The 17170-nt window shown below is 37.4% G+C and overlaps 2 protein-coding genes across 3 annotated transcripts in view; both read right to left on the bottom strand.

The window, feature by feature from the left end:
- TZMP1 (transition zone microprotein 1) overlaps window positions 1–17170 on the bottom strand; it is a 414174-nt gene that overhangs the window by 328234 nt on the left and 68770 nt on the right. The window lies entirely within an intron of this gene.
- Window positions 1–17170, bottom strand: part of LOC144322345 (uncharacterized) — a 142379-nt gene that overhangs the window by 83388 nt on the left and 41821 nt on the right. The gene's annotated exons all lie outside the window — the stretch shown is intronic.

The raw sequence follows: 17170 nt of genomic DNA, 5'->3' as shown, positions 1-17170 counted from the left end.
TCAAGGACAGAACTCCTATAAAGTGTTTAACATATCACTTTATATATTGTAAGCACTCTATTAATGCAAATTTATAATAATGACAAGAACAATTATTATTATTATAATTATTATTAACCTAAAGAGGAGAGTTTTGAGGATGAGGGAACAGGAAACAGTATGGTACAAAGGACAAGTATGATAAAGACTCAACAAATTTAGCGATTGGAAGGTTATTGCTGGTCATGATAAGAGCTGTGCCATTGGATGGGGGTTAGGCTGTAACTGTACTGCTGTGCAGGTATGCAGGGAATGGGAAGTTAGGAAGAGAAAGCAAAAGGAAAGGGCATTGACTCTGGTGGGAGAAACTCTGAAGGAGGGTCAGTTGAGCAATATGGACTCTGTGCCCTTTGTCTATACATGTAATAGTTAACAAGGTGTCACCTTACAAAGACAGTATGTATATGCAACAACTTCTCAAACCTCTGCTGGAGATTCAGTCTTTTCCCTTTTTGGGTTAGTGCATTTCAAACCTTTTTGTATAGGAAAATTTTAAAAATCCAAACTTCTATTACTGACTTCTTTATAATTTGCTAAATTACAACTTTAAGTATTTAAAGGTTTCTAGCATACATAGCAAGCTGATGCAATAAACGAAAAAAGAAGAAGAAGAAGAAGAAGAAGAAGAAGAAGAAGAAGAAGAAGAAGAAGAAGAAGAAGAAGAAGAAGAAGAAGAAGAAGAAGAAGAAGAAGAAGAAGAAGAAGAAAGAAGAAGAAGAAGAAGAAGAAGCAGCAGAAGCAGCTAGCTGATCTGTAAGAGGCAGGGGAGATTAGTAAAGAGTTACATATACCCAGCTGGCATGGAAATGAATGGTGGAGCCTTTGAGTGTGAGGAGGGAGATGGATCAAATATAAGCCAAAGATGGTGGAATTAGAGGTTTTAATGTTGCATACTAAATTACAAAACCATTTGGCATGTGACCAGCTATCAATATGGGCAAAATGCAGACGCTGATGTTTATGTTTTCCCTGAGCTAGTTGGAGGATTTATCTGTGCAGTAATAAGCTGTCCAAGCTGGAACAGTAGGGAAGATGCTTGAGTTTGGAATTTATTATTATTCCATTTACCATTGTCCTTCGTGCCAGCAGTCACACTTCACCCAAGATCTTTCTGAATAATTTCAGTTCATCAGCCAGAAAGAAGAATAATTCCTCAAGGTAAGGGCCATAAGCCCAATGCTGTGCCTTTATCTTAAATGGGCACTGGAAATAGCATATGACGCAGTGTCTCGTCATTTATAGAGCCAACAAGAGCCTTAGTTCTTCCTTTGGGGGATGCTAGCGGAAACTTCAATAAAGTGTTGCCACGAGGAAGTAAAAAGGTCCTGAACTGGAATCACAAAGTCCAATAATAAATCCTCATTCCATTACTTACTATGTGAACTTAGGGCATTTCATGCCTCTAAACCCCATTTTATTAGCTGTAAAATGGGGCAATTATGTCACTCCCATGGATTGTTGTACAAACGTGATGAGATGCTGGGTGTCTGCATGTTGAAGGTTCAATAAATTTTTCCTGGATTTGGATTCCTAGCACATCTCTACTTTCTATTCGATGTATATTTTGAATTCTTCCTGTGAATATGACTTGTGTAATAACCTCTAATTTCCATCCCCAAAATGGGGAGTAATGAGTTACCTGTTCACAGTAACTGCCATAGCTGTACGGTAGACAGTGAATGAGTAACTATGGTGAACTGATGTGACTTCATTGTCATGGACGTCCAGACCCTTAGCTGTGTCTCAAACCCACTGAGTGACCTTGAAAATGATCTAGAGTCTTTGAGCCTGCTTCCTGATTTGTAAATTATGCTCCTGGGGCAGGTGATGGTGTAGAATAAAACATCTAAGTTTTTTTCTTTCTTGAATATTCCTGATCTAGATCATAAAGTTCTTTCCATACTGGGCTATTGAGTCATACTTTTATTCATGGTAATTCATTAAGAAGCATTATCATCCATCATTATTATTATTACCAGGAACTCTAAATGATTCCCATGGAAGAATTTAGCAGATAATGAAATCATTTGCAATAAATAAGTTTGCTAACTAAAATGTGGTGCAGATCTATGAAGAAGAAGAGAATTTGTTTTATTATAATTAAAATTTATTAAAAGAAAGTCATTATTATTCAGTTCCTGAGTTGTGTATGCATGAATATTTGTTGATTTAACAAATAAATAGGTTCTTTCACTATATACAAGCAACTATGCAATAAGGTCAAATGTGAGCATGAACTATTTGGACATTAGAGGAAACGTGGAAGGGGCTCTGTTCAGATCACTTACCATTCTGTGATGCTATTCGGTACTGCTGTCCTAAAATATAACTTTGCCTGCAAGGATCCTGCAGGCTAATTTCAGCAGCTGGGAACCTTCCCAGGTCGTCATTGGTTTTAAGGTATGCTGCCGCAGGCGGTCACCAGCAAGCATCTGTCTCCAAATCTAGGGGGAGCTGGCAGTGGCATGACCCCAGCCCCAGAAGAAAGTTTAATGGAAACTTGTAAGTCATAGTTCCAGATTCAAATATTTTTGTCAGAATAAATGTGGGTCTTGTTGAAAAGTCATATATACACAGAAGAGTTACCTTAACCACACAGGGGATCAATGCTGATCTCATTCAGAACCAATTATTGACAGATTAGCAGACACATTACATGTAAGGGATCCCTATGCTCAGAGCATCTGCCCTATCAAGCAGTCTTCCTCTATGACCATTTACTTCATGGGCTTTGAGTCAGTCAGACCCAGATTCAATTCCTACTGCTGCGCATTAGCTCTGTGACTTTGGGCAGATTTTCTTTTCCATAAAATGAAGATAAAAACAGTTTTTACTTCACTTATGGTGAATGTATGAATTAAATGAGATAAGGCATATTGTATGCTTTTAAAAGTGCTTTTCATGTTGTAAGCCCTGAAATATTATACCTATTTATTATTATATTGTTATTGTTAATAAAAATTGAGACTCAGAGAATATTGCTCTGGGTCTGTCAGCTGACAACGGGCAGCACAGGGGTGAGCACCCAGGTCTGTCTGCCTATGCTTATAACCACACTGCTGCAAAAGAGAAATGAGTAGGATTACTCTAAAAGCATCAACAGCAAAGATAGAACTTGCTGCTGACTGATGCTGTGTGGACAGCCGATTCTGGCAGGATCATGTCACTCCGTGACAGAAAGAAGTGGGAGTCAGTCAAAGGTACAACAGTCGTTACATCTTCCTTCCCACAGGCTATGGAAAGACCTAAGGCTGGACCTCCAGGGCACTCCTAGAACCAGGCAAACCTAAGCTGACCTACTTGTGAACTGGGGTTAAAACTTAACAAAATGAATACTAAGCAGCGCAACATGTATAATTTCTTTTGTATAACTTCTTTTTTATGTTCCTTTATGCTGCTGTCGTACCCCATGTCCATATGGTGTACTCTGGGATGCAGTCTCCTTCCAAATCCCAAATTGGGAGTGGAACACAAATATCTCTGGTTTTCCTTTTCCTACACTTTCTAGAGTTTTCTTTTGCATAGCCTTTAAGGCACCACCCAAGGTTGTGAAGGGGAAGCCAGGGCCTGAGCACCTGACTTCTTGCTACTCTTTTCTTCTTTTCGTAAAATACTTTTTTATTTTCTACTCCTGTCTTACATGAACTTTTCTTGGGTCACCTCTGAGTACACTCTGCCCATGGCTTAGAGGAAAAGTATATCTTTTCAGGCATGTAATCATTGCTTCTTAGATGTAAAAAAGGATATTTTAGAATTTATAAAAATGTTTTCTCTCTCTGAAATGTCTTGTTTTCAAGTCTTTCTTTCTATGGATTTTTTAAAAGACATTTCAAGACATATCACAAAGCTGTAGTCATCAAAACAGTATGATGCCGGCACAAAAATAGACATGAATAAATGGAACAGAATAGAGAGCCCAGAAATAAACCCACGCTTATGTGGTCAATTAATCTATGACAAAAGAGGCAAGAATATACAATAGGAAAAAGACAGTCTCTTCAATAAATGGTGCTGGGAAATTAGACAGCTACATGCAAAAGAATGAGACTGGATGATCTTCTTATACCATATGCAAAAAAACTCTCAAAATGTATCAAAGACCTAAATATGAGACCTGACACCATAAAACTCCTTGAAGAAAACATAGGCAATAATTTCTTCTACATTAAGCCGCAGCAACATTTTCTAGATGTGTCTTCTCAGGCAAAGGAAACAAAAGCAAAATTAACTATTGGTACTACACCAAATACAAAGCTTTTGCACAGTGAAGGAAGACATCAGCAAAACAAAAAGGCAACCTACTGAATGGGAGAAGATATTTGCAAATGATATAACCTGTAAAGGGTTAATATCTAAAATACATAAAGAACTTCTCAAACTCAACACCAAACAATCTAATTAAAAAATGGACAGATGACACAAATAGAAATTTTTCCAAATGAGATATACAGATGAGCAACAAACACATGAAAATATGTTCTACACCGCTAATCATCAGAGAAATGCAAATTCAAACCACAGTGAGATATCACCTCACACCTGTCAGAATGACTAAAACAAAAACACAAGAAATAAGTGTTGGCAAGGATATGGAGAAAAAGGAACACTTCTATAGTGTTGGTGGGAATGCAGAAGTGTCCATTCACAGATGAATTGATAAAGAAGATATGGTATTTATATACCATGGAATATTATTCAGCCATAAAAAGAAAGAAATCTTGCCATTTACAACAAAATGACGGAGCTAGGGGATAAGTGAAATAAGTCAATCAGAGAAAGACAAATACCATGTGATTTCACTCATATGTGGAATTGAAGAATTGAATACACTTATCTTGATGAGCAAAGAGACATGTATGGGATGTTTGAATCATTACATTGTATATCTGAAACAAATATAACACTTTATGTTAATTATACTTCAATAAGAAATAAAATGTTATTTTATAAAACTTTTTCTGATTTTAAAGAAAAATGACGTTTGAGTTGGTGCTAACCTCTTCCTTCCCTAGGACAACATGATTCTTGGCTTATCTTTAAGACAGTTGAGATGTATGGGAAAGAAATAACTCCTAGATTAATAAAGAATTAGGAAATAATGGAAAATATTTTAAAAATATTTTCTCTATGATACTGGTGAAGATCCATAGTTAGTTATGCCATTAGGATAGATATTTGCTCTTTGAGGGACAATTGCATCACGCCTTCTGTTCAGGGATGCTTTATCCCAACCATGTCTGCATTTTGTATTCGTTATCTATTGTTGTGTAACAAATTACCACAAAATATTAGGAGATTAAAACAAGCAAGCATTTATTATTTCACAATTTCTATGAGTCAGGAATTTGGGAGCAGCTTAGCTGGTGCATTAACCCAAAGTTTTTCATAAAGTTGCAGTCAAGCTGTTAGCTGGGGCTGCAGTCCAATCTCAAGACTTGACTGGGGCTGAAAACCTGCTTCCAAATTCACTAACATGATTATTATCAGTCCTTAAAATATCTACTTTCAAGCTTATTCATGTGACCCTTTCCACCAGGCTGGTTACCTTACAACACGGCAAATGGTTCCTTCAGGGAGAGAGTGACCAAGATGGCAGTCACAGTCTTTTCATAACCTTGTATCAGGATTAACATCCTACCACTTCTGCCAGAGTCTGTTAGAAGTAAGTCAATAAATTCAGTCCACACTCTAAGGCAAGAGATTATTACCCCAGGGTATGAATACCAGGTAGTGGGGATTATTGGGTATCATCCTAGAGACTGTCTGGCACAAACTTCTTCACCCTGCCAGAAATATCTCTTGGGTTATAGGTGAGAGGATAGAATTCTATGATTTCTCCCAGTTCTGTGGCATAAATGGTCATGACACTTAATGAAGTGTTTCACACATTGTGCCTTATTCTCAAATGAGTTTAGGCAAATCTGCCATGATACTGATGATCTCAGGTCTGCAGTGGTTTGCAGGACACTTCTTTCTAAGGCAGCTTCTTGTAATCATTTGCTCTCTGCTGTTGAGAGAGCATCTTAGGATACAATCATGGAATCTCAAATGAGTGGCTAATGGGATGAATGAGAAATATAGGGAGTTTTCCCTATTATGAGTCATCTTGCCATTTCAAGAGTTGTTGTAAACACAGAAGCATTTTAATTCATTGGATCACAGAATTAAGTGTTGAGAAATATGGATTTGAACTTGGGCCCTGTCTCTAACTAGCTCTTCACATGGGACAAGTTACTTTACCTCTTGGAGGTTTCATTTACTTAGAAAAGTTTGCACTGAGTGGTCTCAAAGGGCCCTTCTAGCTCTAACAGGCTGTGCTTTAATCACAAGTATCTCTCTTCTTTAAGAGCTTTGTGTGGAGCCAGGCTGCAATCCTACTCTGTTACATAAAATTGTTGGGATTACATCGATTGCTATCATTTGGCAATTTTCTAGTTTCAGTTTTTGGAAACTGCTAAGACACATTCCCACCAATCTTTATAGGAAAACAGCCAATATTTATTGAAATATTACCATGTGCGAGGCACTATGCTAAATATTTTATAGGCTTTCTAATTCGATCCTAAAAACAATCCTAGAAGTAGATATCTTTTTATCTGTAGTTATAGAAGAAGAAATTGAAGCTTAGGGACTAATTTGTCAAGATCACAAACTACTAATGAGTAGGGCCAAAGTTCTAATGGTCAGTCTGTCTAGCTCAAAACTGGGCTCTCAACCTCTAAGTTATCCATTTTATGCCCTGGTTCCTTGAGTGGGGCCTATCAGTCAAGTATCCAAGGCCATGAACAATGGAGCTTATCAAAGTACTCTGGTTAGTGTGAAATTTTAGAAATGCTAAGCAATCCTTGGGAATGAGCATTATTGTAACAGTAAAGCTGTTACTTAAAAGAAAGTGAACAAATGGCAAATGGTTCCTCCAGGGAGAGGTACCATTTTCTGACAAGACTTCTAAATGTGTGGTGTTAAAGAAAAGTGGCTAATAAATTTTGTGCTGCTTCCCATCCACACATCCTGCTGTGATTTTTTAATTCTTTGTGAATACACATTTATTTGACAATCTCTCCTGTGTTTTTCGTTAGTAAGAGAACTACAAAGTGGAAATGCTTCTTTTGACCCTTTGGCCCTACTAGAGGGATAGCCATAAGTTTCTTGTTGCCAGAGGTCTTTCAAAGTGGCAGGATTTTGAGGCTGTTTGGGGGTTTTGGTTTTGTTGTGTTTGTTTTTCTCCCTTAGGCTTTTAGCCACACAACTAGAACTTAGAATTGAATTTGAGCCACAGCTCACTGTAGAATAGTGTGTAAGAACTCCACTGGGAACCCCCTGGAAAAGGATGTGTCTGGTCCGTGGTTCTTCTCAGTTCAGTCTGATGCTGCTACACAAACCAGTTCTTACCATGGGCTGATGAGAGGACATTAATCACTTTTCAGTGGCTTTTGTTCCTAAGTGCTGTTTTGGAGGGGAGCCCTTTGGAGTTGGAAGAAATACTATTTTATGTAGCCATTTATTTGGCTATTGCCATAAGTGAAATTTCCACCAACACGAACAAGCCATTCCAAAGACTTTAGTAGATGGGAATGGCTGGACTTGAATAATCAGAACTGTAAAGGAACAAGGCATAATCACTACTATTTATGGAGAATTTTGTTGGTACTTTACATATTATCTAAGTAAATTCTTTCACCAAGCTTGGGTGATAGATATTATTATTTCCATCATATAGACAATATGTAGAGAGTTTAAGAGATTCATCCGAAGTCGCAATTCCTGTAATTAAAAGAGCTGAACTAGAACCTGGGTCTCTCAGATTCCAAAGTCAGTGTTTTAGGCAACTATGCAAAGTATCTACAAATAAGTTAGAACTATCTTTTATGTGAACTCCAGAAACTTGGAATCATGTTTCTCTGTTTAGGGTGGGATTGGCACTTAAAATTTTCATATCCTGAATTTGCAGCGTAGACAACATTTTAAATTGAACAGTTAAATTATTTAAAAAGAATAAACATTTGTAAAACACTTCAAAAGCACTCATTTACAAAATTGATAGAAGATGTGGAATCATAAAACCTCTAGTTAGAAAGGATCTCAAAAGTAATAGATCCTTCTCTCTCCTATCCTCATATCTCTCACCATTCTCACAGGCTCATTTAAATAGTCTTTTTCTTGGCAGAAAACACTTAGCTTATAAAGCTCTGTGCCTTTAAGATATTTCACAACTTGGATGTCTTCTTCTTCAGCTTCTACTTCCCTCAAAATTAGACCAAATGGTGTGTGTGAATTCCTATTGAGCCTCAACATACCCTCCTGGGGAGCAAAGTTTATTTAACAACAGTTTATTTATTTAATACCTTAAATCCTTCTATGTTTGCTTTCCTCTGGAGAACTTGTACTACTTCCTTATTTGTTTATTCTTCCAACTTCTTTGACTGGAACTATACTGTCCAATGAGGTCACCATTAGCTGCATCAGGCTAATGAGCACTTGAAATGTGGCTAGTCAGAATTGAAAGATTTCAGGGGACCTGGGTGGTGTGGTCAGTTAACCAACTCTTGGTTTTGGCTCAGGTCCTGATCTCAGAGTCTTTTTTTTTAATTTATTTATTCATGAGACACACACACACACACACACACACACAGAGGCAGAGACAAGCAGAGGGAGAAGCAGGCTTCATGCAGGGAGCCCAACATGGGACTTGATCCCGGGTCTCCAGGATCAGGCCCTGGGCTGAAGGCAGTGCTAAACCCCTGAGCCACCCGGGGTGCCTTGATCTCAGGGTCTTGAGATCAAGCCCCACATTAGGCTCCATGCTTGGTGCAGAGTCTGTTTGAGGTTCTCTCCTCCTCTCCCCTTGCCCCACCTGCTTGTGCTTTCTCTCTTTCAAATAAATCTTAAAACAAACAAACAAACAAACAAACAAAAAAACAAACAAAACTAGATTCTGAAGACTTGGTACCAAAAAAAAAAAAAAAAAAAAAGAAAGAAAGAAAGAAAGAAAGAAAGAAATGATATATGTCACTAATAAATTTTTTGTATTGATTACATGTTAAAATAATATTTCAGATACATTGGGTTGAAATATATTATTATTAATTTCAACTGTTTTATTTTTTTAAAGATGGCTACTAGAAACTAAAATGACATGTCACTCACATTGCATTCCCGTTGGACAGTGCTAGATAAGAGCATAGATTAAACAGTAAAGGAGGTATAACTAGAGGTGTTGATTGGGTCCCCATCAACTTGGGAGGCCTTTCTTTAAAGAACATATATGGGAACACCTGGGTGGCTCAGTGGTTGAGCGTCTGCTTTTGGCTCAGGTCATGATCGAGTCCTGGGATCAAGTCCTGCATATGTCTCTGCCTTTCTCTGTGTGTGTCTCATGAATAAATAAATGACATCTTTTTAAAACAAAAAAATAACATTTATGAATCAATCTGAGTGTGCCAAGTATTGCCCACAGCTTACAGAAAAACAGTGTCTTTACTCAAGATTCATGACTTCTATATTGTATGGTAAATATGACAGCATATCAGTATCCATAATTGTTTCAGCCAGTCACCTTTTCTAGTTCTTTGCTTGTATTCTATGAAGCAGTTAAATAGTTAGGAAAAGCTAGCAAGAATGAAGTGCGAGAAGGAAAAGGGCACAGTTCTGCAAAAGAATTAGGAGGCAATTGTACTTTCCATCTAAAAGTGATGAAAAAGAAGGCACAAAGCCATTAACCCAGGGTGTGCTCTCTGGCAGGCCTTTGGCAAGCAGCATAACACCTCCTTAAGTGGGTCACAGCCTGATTGTTAATTTCCATTCATGGGATTTGTTTCATTTTTCTGGTGTCTCAGTTAGCTCCAAGGTGATGCTTTAAATAGTTGTGAAGGCATCTGTAGAGGTAGTCAAAGTTTCCAAAGGAGTTATCATTACTTCCTTTGTCAGTATTTCTCCACTTTCTGATGAGTCTTCAGCAGAATCTGAGCTATTCTCCTGGAACCTAACCAGCAAGCTGTTATCAGAATTCTCCAGCCTCTCCTGGATACTATTGCCAACGAACTGGAAAGCACTGTGTAGGAGGAAACGCCAGCTTTGCTGAGTCAGGCAACTTTTCCAACTCAGAGTTGACTGGTAATTATCGTGACTGCGTTCCTAGGACCACAGGAGGTATAGTCAGTTGTGGTCCGGCTCCATCGGATTCCCTCGGGAGGTGGAAGGACACTATCCAGGCTAGTGAAATGTCTCAGATACATGCAGAGAAGAGTCGGCAGATTCAAGCCAGCAGATTCGAGCCAGCAGAGTTAGGCAATATGCAGGCATCAGGTGTGGTTACTCTCTTAATTCTGGGGTTCCTTTCGTTATGGGTAAGAGAGAGAATAAAAGTTGAGGGTTTGATGACGCTTGTGCTACCCCCAAGCTCATGTTTTCAATTCAGATCCAGTTGGATGAGAGCGAGTCCAGTTGGAATAGTCCCCAAAGTGACTCTCCTTTGGAAGTTTAGTTGAAACAGGGCTTTGGAGTCAAATTAGAGATGGGTGGTGATTCTACTAGTTAACAGCTGCATGATCTTGACTAAATCACTTCACCCCTCTGAGTTTCAATTTTCTTATCCATGAAATGTACATATACTATCTCCCTTTCCAGGGCTGTTGTCAGGCTTACTTAAGGTGTATATATAAAAACACCTGGTATCCAGCACAAAGAATGCAATGAATTATCCTGACCTTTTCCCCTTTAGTGTTTTTTTATTGCTGAAGCCTTAATATAGATAGGTATTTCCCTTGTGAAATTTAATTCTAACCTTTGGCAATGATCATACCTACTCTAGCTGTTTTGTTTTGTTTTAAGCTACTTTATTCTGCAGATTGTCCAGTTCTAGTGATGATGATAGTGATGATGATGGTGGTGGTGATCAATAATAATTTTTTATTCAGCACCTACTCAAGGGTTGGCCCTGAGTTAAGTGCTTTTCATATATTATGTTGTAAAATCATCGTAATAATCCTGGGAGGCAGGTATTATCATCCCCATTTATAGATGAGGAATGAGGCTAAGAAAGATTAAGTGGCTAGCTTCAAGGCTATGAAGCTAGGTAGTAGAAGACATGGGATTTAAATCCAAGTGTGATGGTCTCCAATGTTATCATTCTTAAACATTGTTATATTGTAACCATGCTTTTAGATCACCTTTTTTCCCTTCAAACCGGAAGATTTTCTGGGTCCATAAAAGGTATCAAAATGTGTTTTTAAAAAGAACCATTTCCAATTTTAAATATCTTAAGTAGTTTAAACATATTTAATATTTAATTGAAACAAAAATTTTAATTGAAAGACAATCAGAAATTTTTTTGATGATGAAATATTTAATTTCTTATTGTGTGAAAATTTCAAGAATAAATACATTCTGTGGGGGAAAGAAAATTATGTTTTTTTTAATATTTTATTTATTTATTCATGAGAATACACAGAGAGGAGAGAGAGAGAGACACAGGCAGAGATACAGGCAGAGGGAGAAGCAGGCTCCATGCAGGGAACCTGACACGGGACTCGATCCCAAGTCTCTAGGATCATGCCCTGGGCTGAAGGCGGCGCTAAACCGCTGAGCCACCCGGGCTGCCCGAAAATTATGTTTAAACCAAAGTATGAAAGAACTAATTATAGCAATATACAGAATTCAGAAATAATTGTAATACTCAGGGTTTTATTATTAATGTTTTATTATTCAAGAAAATGTTTGAGAAATTGTAGACATGAAAGCTTGTTTGTATTACTTTAAGATTCTAAATGTTACTTTTGTTTTTTATAAGAGCTCAAAAATTATGTAATACCCACCTGCTCCCATATGACAAAATATGAGAATATTAGATAAATAAGAGAAATTTGAGAAGATGAAAAAAATCCTGGAATTAGACTAGACAAAATTATTTCTGAGGGCAAAGAAATAATACTTCAGATAAATAAAGGGACAGACCCACTGAGCATTTTTCATGGCAGGGATTCCAGGATAGGCACTTTTATCTGTTGAGATGACATCAAGCAAGGCTGTTGTTTGCTGCTGCCCAGAGGGTCCTACCAGAATTATTTTTCTTGGGTTTTGCTCAAAAGAGCAAATGTCATTCTAATGCCAGTATTGTCAAATGCTATTTATTGTTTGGACTTACTTTTCTAAAATTTGCCCTTTCCTTCTTAAGTAAAGGTATGTCTTTCTAGGGTCGTAAAACCCCTAATTTAAATAATGATGAGATTATTCAGAATAAGTAAAGCCTCTTTGAGCAATTGGTTTATCAATGTAATTCACATTAACTGCCTCAGAGGAAAATTAGTAATCTCATGTTGGTACAATAAGCATTATCTCCTGTGTTAAACTTGATAAGAGCATTTTTAAAGAAAAAGAAGACTTATTTTCCTTTTACCAATCTCATTTACTGAAATAGCCCCTGTCCAGGTCATTAATGAACTTTAATGACCTGAACATTACTTAATCCATGGCTTTACTTGTACCTCTCAGAACTGTTCTTCCTTCTTGGAACCCTTCCTTCATTTGGCCTGAGACATCAGTTTCTCTTAGTTCTCCTTCTATTCCACTGGCTGGTCAGGTCTTCTTTATCTACTGACTGCCAAGTGTTAAGACACTTCAGGGTTTAGCCTAAAACCTTTTTAATTCTTTATTTAATCTGTAGGTAATGCCATCCCAGGTCTCTTAACTTTAAAAGTGTCTACACATCCACAATTCCCAAATTTACATTTCTAGCCCAGACTTCTTTCCTAAATTACAAGCTCATGGACAACCATCTACTCAAACTTTCACTCAAATATCTAATAGGGATCTCAAACTTAATCTGTCCCAGGTCAAACCCCTGATTCTACGCCAACATCCTCAATTGCTCCACTGACAGACCTCTCCTGAATCTCACATCTCAGGAAGTGCTATCTCTGTCTTTCCAGTTGCCCAGGAATATATCTTATTTCCTGTCTTCCTCTGTACTGCACATCTATTAGTAAATCCTGTTAGCTTTACCTGCAAAATACCATATTTTAAAAAATCTCAACACTTTTCACCATCTCCATTTCTATTTTCTTTGTTCAAGTTTTCATCATGCTTCACCCTCTTACCTGAAATAGTTCAATAACTTCCTAACGGGACCCTTTCTTCCTCCCTGCTTCCCCACCACAGTCCGTTCTTAACATGCAGTCCAGAGGGATCTATTTAAATTGCAGATAAGATCAAGTCACCTCTGTTTCAAAACATTTAATAGCTCCTCATTCAGAGTAAAATCTGAAAACAGTATGATCTGCAAGGTCCTATCTGACCTTACCCTCAGCTACCTCTCTGACTCTACATTTTTAATGTCTTGCCCCCTGCTTTCCTTGTACACTCTTTGTTCTAGCTATACCCACAATTTTCTAGAATAACTACCTCTCACTTTTCAGAATTACTTGCCTAAATGTTATCATTTTGGAAAGATATTTGACAACACTTTGAAACCTCATCCCTGGCATTCCTATATCCTTTATTCTTCCTTATTTTTCCTCGAAAGCACTTTGACCACCTGACATATATCTATTCACTTGCTTATTTGTTTATTTTTGGCCTCTCCCTTAGAATATTAGTTCATATTTCAGATTCATGGACTGGCAGACTAGAGGATTCCAACCGTACCTCCCATTCAAGACAATTGAAAAAGCTGAAACACACACACACATGTTTTTGCATGCATTGGAGACCTAATGAGATAGTTAAGAAATTAGAACAAGGAAATGTTTAGAGTTCAAAGACGTGAGCTGCAAGAGGATTTACTGATAATCAAAGGAAGCTAAAAGGCAGAGCTTCATTGAGATCTTGGGAAATAGCCCACAATGTATCCTGGAAACCAAGGGTTAAAGTTTAGTTTTGAGGCTTTTTGGTGACCCACTGGAAGCAGCTGAGATACAGAGCGAAGGTTTTGACGACTCAGTTACATGAAGGTTTGGGGATTGACATTCATCCCCCTCAAAGACAGAGAGGCCCTAATGTAATGTCTCTTCCTCTTGAGACACTCAAAGGCTACAACCTGGAAGGACGGGGTCTGGGGTCTGGATTTTATTCTAGCCTGTAAAAAACCCTCAAAGCTTGGTCCTAGACTGCTAAAATACTTAGATATTTTGTATAGAAGAAAGGTCTAACATCATGCTGAGCCTCAAACTATCACTAAATATAATTTTAATTTGTCCAGCAAACAATCAAATATTAAAAGGTAAATGAATATTCAAGGCAAATGGCAAATAACCTGATTCCAAACCACCTCTCCACTTAGCACATGAGAAGATGCTCAACATCATTAGTTATTGGGAAGGTGCCAAATGAAAACCACTGCAATACACCACTACCCATCAAATAAAAAATTAAAAAGCAATTGATAATACAAAGTGGTAGTTAGAATACAGGGCAATTGGAACTCACATGCATCACTGATGGGAATACAAAATGTATAGACAATTTAGAAAACAGTTTAGGAGTTATAGGGCTGGAAAGGAAAAAAGAAAACAGTTTGGCGGTTATTAAAAAGTTAAACATACACTTACACATGTGGCCCAACAGTTCCACTTCTAGATATTTACCCAAGAGAAAATAAGATATATAGCCACACAAAAATCTGTTTACAAGTGTTTATAGTGGCTTTATTCAGAATTGTCAATAACTAGAAACATTTATCAATTGGCAAATGAATGAACAAATTGCTATAAACATACAATGGATTACTGTTTTCTACTGAGTAGTAGACTCTCCTTTGCAAGGAGAATCACTTTTTTAAAAAACTATGTTGACTCTTTCAGAACTGGTGTGACATTTCAGTCATCTCTGTGGATGGCTGATGAAACAGGGAAGCTCTTGAGAGCCAGAGGATGGTAAAACTTTAATGCAGGGAAGGGCAGGCAGCCCTCTCACTTACATTTCTGCTTTCCATTTGACTCTCTTGGTACCTCACCTGATTTCATGCTCTTTCAGGTGTTCCTGCTGTCGCCTGCGGTTGGGATCATAGCCCCCTGTGATATAGCCAGACAGCCAAGGATGTTTTCACAGGAAGGGCACTTGCTATGGATTTAGCTGCCTCACAGATTTGGCCAGTGTTTCACATCACCCAGAGCAGGAGGGAGAAAATAGACTTGTAGCTTGAGGGCAGGACCTTGTTTTATGTTTCTTATACTAACCCAGCATTGCCAAGTGCAGAACTTTATACATGGTAGGTGCACAATACACGTTTGCTTTGTGTACAGATTTGATTTCCTTTTAAGATATTAACTTTAGTTCCTAGTGTCCTTAAGTGTACTGAATGCAAACTAAAAATGTTGTGGCAGGAGCTGTACTTAATTCATTGGAGGAGAAACAATAACCTCGATGTTGAAGAATATTGGCCGTGTGATATATTCTTCTTCATTCACACTATGTTCTAGATTCTATGCTCGATTATTTAGATTAATGGGATATATATCCAAGAACAAAAATCAATTGTTAGTTACAAATCTCAAAGATATGTATTGGTCTTTGTATACTTTGCTTCCCAATGAATTTTTTTCTTTTCATTTCTTTTTTCCTACAAGGAAGTAGATGTTTTTATGCACAGATACTCTGGAAGAATGATGAGCAACTATCTTTTCTGTTCCAGTATACTTAGAGGAGTTTGTTCATTTTCATGAGGAATGGTAGCTCTCCCATGGAGAGTCTACATAAAGGAAGAATTGTTGGGGGTGGAAGTGGAATATCAGAATTCAGGAGAGTTAGGGGCACATATGTAGATCCAAACCACCTATCCACCCCCCTTTTTCCACATCCTGACAAACAGCTGCTTTAGTATCTGTTTTGTCCAGAGGGAAGAGGTTTCCTGTGTTTACTTCCTTTTGCTTGATGGGAAAGATTATATTGTTTGACTCTCATGTTTTTGCTGCTTCAGGCTTTCATTAAATAGTAACTGTATTCATGGTATTAAAGATATATAGTTAAATTTTGTTAGTCTATTGTTACCTGTATTTTGTTTCTATTGTCCCTCTCTCCCTTTCCCCAGAATAGAAGATTTTCTTTTTTCTTATGCTTTAATGGTTTTCATTTTATTTTATTTTGTTCAACAGTGAGTATTGACATTGATTTTTATAATTAATAGTGGGAATAAGCAGAAATAAAATATCTAACAATGTTTGAAGACTTGTGTATGGACAATCGAATCATGTTCAATTTTATTGATGCTAAGTGGGGGCTTTGAATCATTTAGGCTAATGTTTTATATACAGTAACTTTTTTCAGTTAAAAATTGTTTTTAATCTCAATACAATTCATGTGTCTTTTTAATTGCTGTTGTTAGTAATAACGTTCCTTATGTATGACTAAGCATAAAAAAGCATTAAAAAGTTGTTGCATGTAAGTTTGAAATAGAAATTACTTGCATTATGCATATATCAATTAGCCATCTCGAAATAGTTGAAGAATAATCTGAAAGTGTTCCAATTTACATATCATAAAGCCAGTGTAGTTTTTTTTTTTTAAGATTTTATTTATTTGAGAGGGAGAGACAGATAGTGATAGAGAGCGCAGGTGGGTTGGAGAGGCAGAAAGCAGAGAACCTGATGTAGGCCTCAATCCCAGGACTGCACCAGTGTAGTTTTTGAGACATCTTTGCACTGAGTTGAATTAGCTAATTAAAAAAAATCATTTATTCCCCTATGTAGAAATAAAACATGACTTATATGTGAATATTTGTAAATATGAGCAATATATAGAGAGTAAGTTCTATTTATGGATTAATAACACCACTCTAAAGGACAGTATTTATATTTTAAATGGGATTTTGCAATAAAGGAAAATTCTGAAGGAAGGTCTTCTATTCTGGGGAGAGGGAGAGAGGGACATAGAAACAAATGCAGGTAACAATAGACTAATAAAATTTAATTATATATCTTTAATACCATGGCTTGGGTAAATATCTAGAAGTGGAACTGTTGCCTTTTATTTTTTAATTTCATTCTCATGATAAGCATGTAATTTTTTTGTCTCAAGATTTTATTTTTTCGAGAGAGAGAGAGAGAGGCAGAGAGAGAAGCAGGCTCCATGCAGGGAGCCCAACGTGGGACTCGATCCCGGGTCTCCAGGATCACGCCCTGGGCTGCAGGCGGCGCTAAGC

This window comes from Canis aureus, chromosome 10 (genome assembly GCF_053574225.1).
Source record: "Canis aureus isolate CA01 chromosome 10, VMU_Caureus_v.1.0, whole genome shotgun sequence".
Taxonomy (NCBI): Eukaryota; Metazoa; Chordata; class Mammalia; order Carnivora; family Canidae; genus Canis; species Canis aureus.
This window is presented reverse-complemented; position numbering and strand designations above follow the sequence as displayed.